Below are 8,065 nucleotides of genomic sequence, written 5' to 3'. Positions count from 1 at the left end.
TCTTTTATTAACTTTGCAACATCTCCACCTTGTACTTAACATGCTCAGCTAAACACACACAGAAAATGCTTCTGAGCATACATGAGCTCTTCCAGTGTGTATTACTTACACGTCATCCTACTTTCTTCCTAAAAGATCATTTCAAACACACAATGTGCTGAGAGGACATAGAGCAAATAGCCAGTGCATCTAACACAATAACACAATAACACAAGCTTTGCAGCATCTGAGAGCCCAGCAGAGATCACAGGCTCTTGGGGACAGGGGGATGTTAGGAGGAACATATAATGCTCACCTATTCTCATCATCTCCCAAACCCTCCTACTTCTCCAGCAATGCAGCCCCCTTTTTGGGGGGGTTTGGGGAATGGGGGCAGGGCCAGAGGCATCAGGACGTGGCTTCGGCTCAGAGTAAACCAATCGTGTGGTGGAGGTGTACATTGGCTCTGGAGGCTGGGCTCAGATCTAACTTGCACAGTGTCTGCGAGGCCCCCTTCCATCGCCCCTACATCGCCTTCTCATAGGGTTTATGCTGGCAGGGATTTACTGGAGTGGCTGGGCACGTCGAGCGATCTGACTTCCAAACCCCCCTCCCCAATTCAGCGATAGATAAGGTAATAATTAAAAAACTAAAACCTTTTTTTTTTAACCAAGATCCCCCTCTCCTGCTTGTAATAATGTGCTTTCATGGCCAAAATAAATCTGGGGGGGAGGGGGGGGGGGAGTTCTGATGCAGATCTGCAGGGATCTGTCTTCTGTATATGGGAGAAGTGGATCTCTTGGGTTGGATATCAGCTATTTGTTTAAGTGCCTGGGGGGGGGGGGGGGGGGGGGGGTAGTGATCACAGTCTGTTATATGAGGGGCAGGGGAGGGATCTTCCTGCCAGTTACAGAAGAAAGTTTAAGAGAAAAGGGAGGTTGGAGCCTATGCCAACAAAATCTGGCTCCCACCCGATCCCCTCTGGGATCCCAGATCTGGTTGATCTTTTCCTAAATCTTTTCCGCTTCAGTGTAATCTGCAATCTTTTATTTTTAATTATTAGTATTCCTCTGGTCAGTGTATAAAATATCCTGCAAGAGAAACGCCTTCTCCCTTATCCTGTAGGGGAACAGGATTCCCAAGAAAAATCCCCTAATTTAAGGCAGAAATAGAACAGTTTTGCATGCATTTTGTGAAACTCCAGCAGTGAAACCGAGCCATACTTGGCTCTAACCTCTGCAATAAACTGTATTAAAAATAGCCTCTTGTCTGTGGATCAGGGAGTTTTTTTGTTTGTCTTTTTGGTAGGTTTTTGCTAATAAATGATTCTCTCTGAGTGTATGATTAATGTGTGTGGTGATCACGTACACTGAAAGTCCTGGAAAAGGGCAGATTGTTTGCTGGTAAACTCACTCCATCATACCCTAGCATTCCAGTGAGGCTCTTGTCTGCCTGAATCCAGGGATCCCAACTGCAATTTTCTGACACTTTTCCATTTGGGTGAGGTTCTCTTATAGTGTGCAGCTTGCCAAATCCAGCTGTGCTCTGCACATAGAAAGAAGGGGCTGGGGATTTAGCTAGATTTTAATGCCACTTTATATTTTTATTGAGGTCATCTTTTTTTGTTGTTGCTTTGGCACAGGTTGGATTGGATGAGGAATCCAGTGTGCACCCTGGAGGTGGGGGGTACTTTTAGCATATTTTTATTTATCTATATAATTATTATGAAGGTTCCTAGTCAGAGATGCTAAGATGTTGACTTCTTTGCATGCATTTTTTTTATAGATGTTTCTTAAAGTAACAATGTACTTAAGTTAGGCTGGGTTGAGTTACCATTAGCTGTCACAGCTCATTTTTTAATAGGGGACTGATGAGTTTATATAAAGAAATATCACACTCCTTTTTGTAGTTGTTATGTGACCTAAGGGTAGGTGTGTACAGTGCATTATGCAACCCATTTTAGGCACCTCCAGCACTGAAAGGGTTACAAGTGGCAGAGATGAATTTTTTTTGGTCGATCCACTGTCAATAGTTCCAATTAACCCCTGGGAAGACGTGTGGGAAAGCAAACAGAGGAGTTTGCCTAGTGAGGAGGGTAAGCAATGTGTGTGCCCTGGGGTCAGGCTGAAGCTGAAGGTTTCTTCTGCAGCACGTACTGTCTGGCATAGAGTCTTGCCAGATGTCACTCAGGTGAAGCCACAACTCCTCCCAGAACAAAAACCCAAAGAATCCCAAGCCTCCAGCTATCTGGAAAGACATTGCAAATGTCTGGATCCAGGGGGCACATTGGAGAAATGGAGGCTCACCACTGACATATACAGTCACCCTTGCCTTCTCCTTGTAGGACATGCTCTTAGAGAAGACTCTGGATAACCTATTCTCAAAATCAAATAAGCTTTATTGGCATGACGAAAGAACATTTCAGTATTGCCAAAGCGTGAATAATAGGGGGTAGGGTACGATGATTACACAGTACATGAATAATAGGGGGTAGGGTACAATGATATTCTCAATCGCTATGTATGTGACACTGTTTCAACTCACCGTGTTTTCTTTCTTGGTTTTTGCATAAGCTTGGTTGCATTTATTGTTATTATTTTTGTCGTTTTAATTTTCTACCAGTATATGTGTATTGTTTTTTCTTCTTCCATTTCTTGATTTATTCACACACTTGAGGACAATTGACAATTAATGTGGGGTTCCAGGGTTGAGTGAACATGAAAACTTATTCACTTCCTATGTTTGTAGGTGAATGGTGCTTGTCTGGTTTAAGGTCACTCACAAGACTGTGGTGGGAAGTTACACTGGCAGTGTCATTTATAAAGACTGCACAATCACCGTTTCATTAGTGTTTGCTATACAACTGAATGTCTATATGAAAAGAATGTCTGTCTAGTCCCTGGGCTGGAGATGTGACACATGATCTGTGCCTGTGATACATTCCTTAAGCATCTTCTTAAATATCAATCCACTTGACTTCATCTCCCAACATCCTTTTTCTTTTATTATTATTATTTTTAAGCTTTCTTTATAATGAAAAAATGCTAATTTTCCATTCCAGACAATTATCATTTCAGTGAGCTGAATATATTTGCGGTTATTACATTTACTGAAGATAATTTGGCCAGAAAAATGCCTTGCCTTACGTGAGGTACTATTTAACACATTAAAAAAATAGAGCATTTCTGTAAGAAATGCTGGATGTGTTACAGTTTAATAAACACACAATGGCAGCAAGCTCAAGAACCACAAATACTATGTATTTTGTCACTTTGGATGTAGCACTTGGCATTTCTGTCTTTTGTTGTGTTACTGTTTAAGTATACCAATTTATAGCAAAATACTCATAAATATTAATGTCAATACACATGATATACAGTCACTCAGTATGGTCAATTAGCATTGAACATATCTGATCAACAAGTAGTCTCATAAGTAACCGATTTCCAAAATCATACAGTTCCTATACATTTATAGTTATCACAACCAGGTTTACATAGCGCGTGGGATCTACCCCCAGAGACAGACAGTATGTGAGAAGAGGAAACATTTCCAAAAGAATTGGAAATAAGAGACGATAGGTAGACAACGGTGATATGCCACCTGCAGGATGGAATGCCACTTGGAAGCAGTATTTCTGTGCCAGCTTTGAAGTAGTTTACAAACAGCCCCACAGTTCATTTGATTTAAATTATTTCTATTGAATGGAGTACAGCTAAAATGCCCATAATTATGTTTACATGTCATCTTATCTAATGGAGCTTAAGGCAGTTGCTTACAAATGGAAAATATAAATGTTCATTTTTAATGATACCAATATTGTAGTAGGCAGTGGTGCGGCTATATATACAATGACCATGTCTAGTATTGATCTTTAACTATCAGTATGCATATTTAGCCTGCTGAAATATAATATAAGCTCTTAATGTTCACAATATTCATTCTGTTCAGCATACGATTCCTTCATTGGCTGCTGCAGTGCTAAATATCGGAAAACAAAACGTTCTAATGTCTTTATTTTGTAGTGTGGATATTTTCCCATTTTAATAAAACACCAGTCCTAGTTATTCAACTTCAAAGATATCATTTACAAACATGACATATGTATCCTTATATTTTATATAGGTTTTAAATCTCAGGAGTCTGCCTGCCAGATACGTAGGTGCAGACAGGGTTAAGGTAAACATTTCGGTTATGGCTATGATTGGTCAGTACTAAACTGGCTAAGAAGGTTGTTGGGGTTATGTTAGTAGTTTTAGGTGTTTGGGGCTTTGTGTTAGAGCAAGGGTGGGCAACTCCAGTCCTCAAGGGCTACTAACAGGTCAGGTTTTCAGAATATCCCTGCTTCAGCACAGGTAGCTCAATCAGTGGCTCATTTGAGGAGCTTAAGTAGATATATATATCGTGAAAACCTGACCTGTTGGTGGCCCTTGAGGTCTGGAGTTCCCACCACTGTATTAGGCCGCGCTTGTAGTGCGGGCGACGGATGCCGTCGCCACCCGCGAAAGCTGTATTTCGCTTTGCAGCGACGTCGCAGGTGACCTGGCCATTGATTGGTTCAGAGGTTGTCACATGTGGCGACAGCCTCTGAAAAATCAAATTTGACTGGCTTCCAAATTTCGCGCTGCCACGTTGCGTCGCACTTACTATAAGTGCACGCGACGGCGGCAATACATTTGTTTTGCGGCAAAGTCGCGTCGGCGGCACTATAAGCGCAGCCTTAGGCTGACATAAGATACTGTTGTTTTAATATATGCAGCCTTTGATTATTTTCATTGAAAACGAATGATCTAAGCTGTCGATCAGTTTGTTCTCCCGCGATTGATCAGCAAAGACCTTGCTTCCCAGGGTTCACTAAATGGCCGCCTTTCAGATTAAATGATTGATTCAGTCAGTGTAACTCAGCAGCTACAATCTATACTTATATTACTAAGGTTACATTATCTATTGTTACAGTTTGTAGTTCAAACTGTTGGAATATTGGCATCAAATGATTACAAACAGGAAAGTGTTGCAAAGATCTTGCACTGCTGGGGAGGTGGCTAAACCTGCTACACAAATTAAAGGATGCTCAGTATAGTAATCACATTAAAATGGCATTAAAGCTGCAGACCAAGCAATATCCTACATGTGTTTTTTTAATTTATTTTTTTAAATAGGAAATGAATGAGAAGATACTTGTATCAGCTAAAAAAAAAACCCCAGCTCTGAATGACATTTTAATGTATTATAATGTAACAAGAATTTTTGGTTTCTATAGCAACCATTTACAAAGTCACAACTCTTCCTCTTCTGAAACACGCTCTGGCACACCCCATTTTGAGCCCCGCCCTCTCTCTAGCACTGCACCAATTGAATCTAGTGACTGCCTGGTCACATGATCTTCCCCATATAATTTTGCATCTTTGGCCCTCTTCTGCTGCACTGACAGCCATTTAGTGAACCCCTGAGCCGAATCTATGCTGATCGATCACAGGAGAACGGATCGATCGGCAACTTTGCTAATTACTTATCATTGTGTGGATTGTATCGAAGCATATATTAAAGAGAATAATCATTTTATAAAAACGGCGGCTTGGACTGCTGCTTTAAGAGTTTAATAATAAAAATATTTTTTTTTTTAGTAAGTATTATCTTATACTTAGAACTAATTTATTTAAAAACAAAACACACACACGTAGGATATTGCACGAATTGCTCCTGTAACTGGTGTTTCCAGCAACACTTTTTTTCAGGTAAAAGTAATTTAATGTGATGTCCCTTATGCAACTTTTCTAATCATTTGTTCGTATACAAGGAATGACTCCTGGATACATGTATTAAAAACCAAAGCATTAGACTTAGGGTAGGCTTTTTATCCTTCTTTCTATTGTCGTGTCACTAACTCTTTATAAGAACCAACCATTTTAATATCATTAACTACGATCTACATTATAGAGATACAAAAATACTCTGTCTATCTAAACATTTATGTGGATGAAGCTAATTAAAGTATTAATGCCGACTGTATATAGTTTAGAGAGGCCATGGAGCACAGGGTGTGTTTTCTTGGCTCTCTTGTAGCCATCTAGGTTTCAACCAATCCCAATTTGCGTGTAGCTTCCATGGCATTGGGATAACTAGAAAATGGATGACCGGTTTTCTGGTATTAAAATAAAATCCATTTTGTGTATATATTTATATATTGTAGTCGCCCCCAATCAGCAGGAAGTCTTAGATGTCCAAAGATTACTTGAGAGATCCCATGTGGATGTGTGGCATTTGTCTATCCTTTGTACAGCAAATCCATGACCCCGTTTTCCGGTTGGAGTTCTGTGTAATTATGGTACGTAGCCCACTATGGAATGTTTATTCTCTATGACCGCATTCCACCACATTCCAGAACATTGACAAATTTACCTGCAATAGCTCAAGGAAATAACATAAAAACATTTTTGTAGTTGACTGAGATTTGTTGGGCGTTCATGATCCTGTCAGTTTCTGTAACTTCAAGTCAGTGTATATTTCTTATACGTTTTCTTTTTATTTCAGTATTTTATACATTGGGTAGAAAAAGAAAAGAGATGGGGAGGGACGGTTAGCACATAAATATTTCACTTTACTTATACCACTTGTGCTTATGTTAAACAGAGGATACATAAAACTTTTATATTCTCGTATTGTCTTTTCCCCCCTTTAATTATTTGTTTAAGGTTCTCAAGTCTGGAACTGGAAATATATTATCCGGACCATCATGGTTGACCCACTTACATATATTATACTCTTGTTTGAGGTGTCCGGGTTTGTCTGCTTTTCTCTTCTGGACTAATAACCTGGATATTAACGTTATCTATCCGTCATGTCTTGTGAAAGTGCGTGTAATAGGAGGGATGGGATGTGGGGGGAGTGAAGGGGGAATTTTGCCACCAGACTTTAGAGCATGTTATTGTCCTCTCTCCAGCTCAAGATATTCTGTCCTCTACAGGGTTTTCCTTACTCGGATCTCAAATCTCTCCTTCCAGTGTCCCTATCTCCCCATCCAAGGTTCTCAAATCTTGTGGAAAGCTTTGATTTTCTGATTCAACAGGGCAGTTAGCGTATCCATTGTCATAACTTCATTGACACGTCTAATCACCATGTTCTTTGAGGAGGGATTTGGATGTTTCCATCGGAATATATTTCTTAACACATTCAAACTGTTCTTATAGAAAGTCAGTCATCATAACATTAACTTTTGATTTCGCATAGTGCTTTTCCCCCCCAATTGGACTCACCACTGCCTCATAATTACCATATAGTGTAAAACACAGCCCTGTCCCAACAAGCTTGGACTATATGTTTTAGTGCTTGAGGTACAGGGAGATAAAGTAACTTACCCAAGGTGAGAAGTAGATGATTTGAACCAGGCTCTTGTTCTTCAGTCACTGTTATTCTTTTCAGTCAGGTCCTCTACTCACTGACCCATCGGTCAGCTGTCATAGCTGGCGTTGTGTAAAATAAGAACCTAAATGTCTATGCATCTATAGTATAACATGAAGACCTACAGCTACTTTGGGTTCTCCTTTTCCTGTAACATTAACTTTTGGTGATAATACAAATAAAACTTTTCCGTTGATAGATTCATTGGGTGGTCTTAGATGAGACCAAAATGTCATATTCTGCTAACACAATGAGGTTCACATGTAATGTTGTAAATAGCATTCCGTGTACTTATGTGGGAAACAAATAGCTACACAAACAAATGTGAGCCGAAACTTTTACACATCTGTTTCTATTCAATGACTAAATCATTAGTGTTTCATATAGATATAAGAATTGGTAAGTCATCTAGATGGTATTAGGAATGGCATATCTTGGTGAGGCCGTGTAAATCCCTATACACAACGTTTTAATATTTACCAGCCAATATGTCTGTTCAAATAGTTTTTCGCGGCTTCTGGGGCATGCATTATAACCAAGAACGCCCATGTAATTCATTTACGTTAAAATCCACCCGTCTGCTTTCTTTGCAGTGTCCTCATATGACTCTCTTTCTGGGATTAAAACTGATCTGTGTATTATCAGAATGCTTCAGATTATCAACACCCTCATATTTTCAAAACTCTAT

General features: G+C 39.7%; 1 protein-coding gene across 1 annotated transcript in view; it reads left to right on the top strand.

Moving 5' to 3' along the window:
* Positions 1-437: 437 nt before the first annotated feature.
* FNDC3B (fibronectin type III domain containing 3B) overlaps positions 438-8,065 on the top strand; it is a 226,689-nt gene continuing 219,061 nt past the window's right edge. Inside the window, exon 1 of the mRNA XM_075570783.1 lies at positions 438-613. The gene's annotated coding sequence lies outside the window, so the exon portion shown is untranslated. The remainder of the gene's footprint in view (positions 614-8,065) is intronic.

This window comes from Ascaphus truei, chromosome 14 (genome assembly GCF_040206685.1).
Source record: "Ascaphus truei isolate aAscTru1 chromosome 14, aAscTru1.hap1, whole genome shotgun sequence".
NCBI lineage: Eukaryota > Metazoa > Chordata > Amphibia > Anura > Ascaphidae > Ascaphus > Ascaphus truei.
This window is presented reverse-complemented; position numbering and strand designations above follow the sequence as displayed.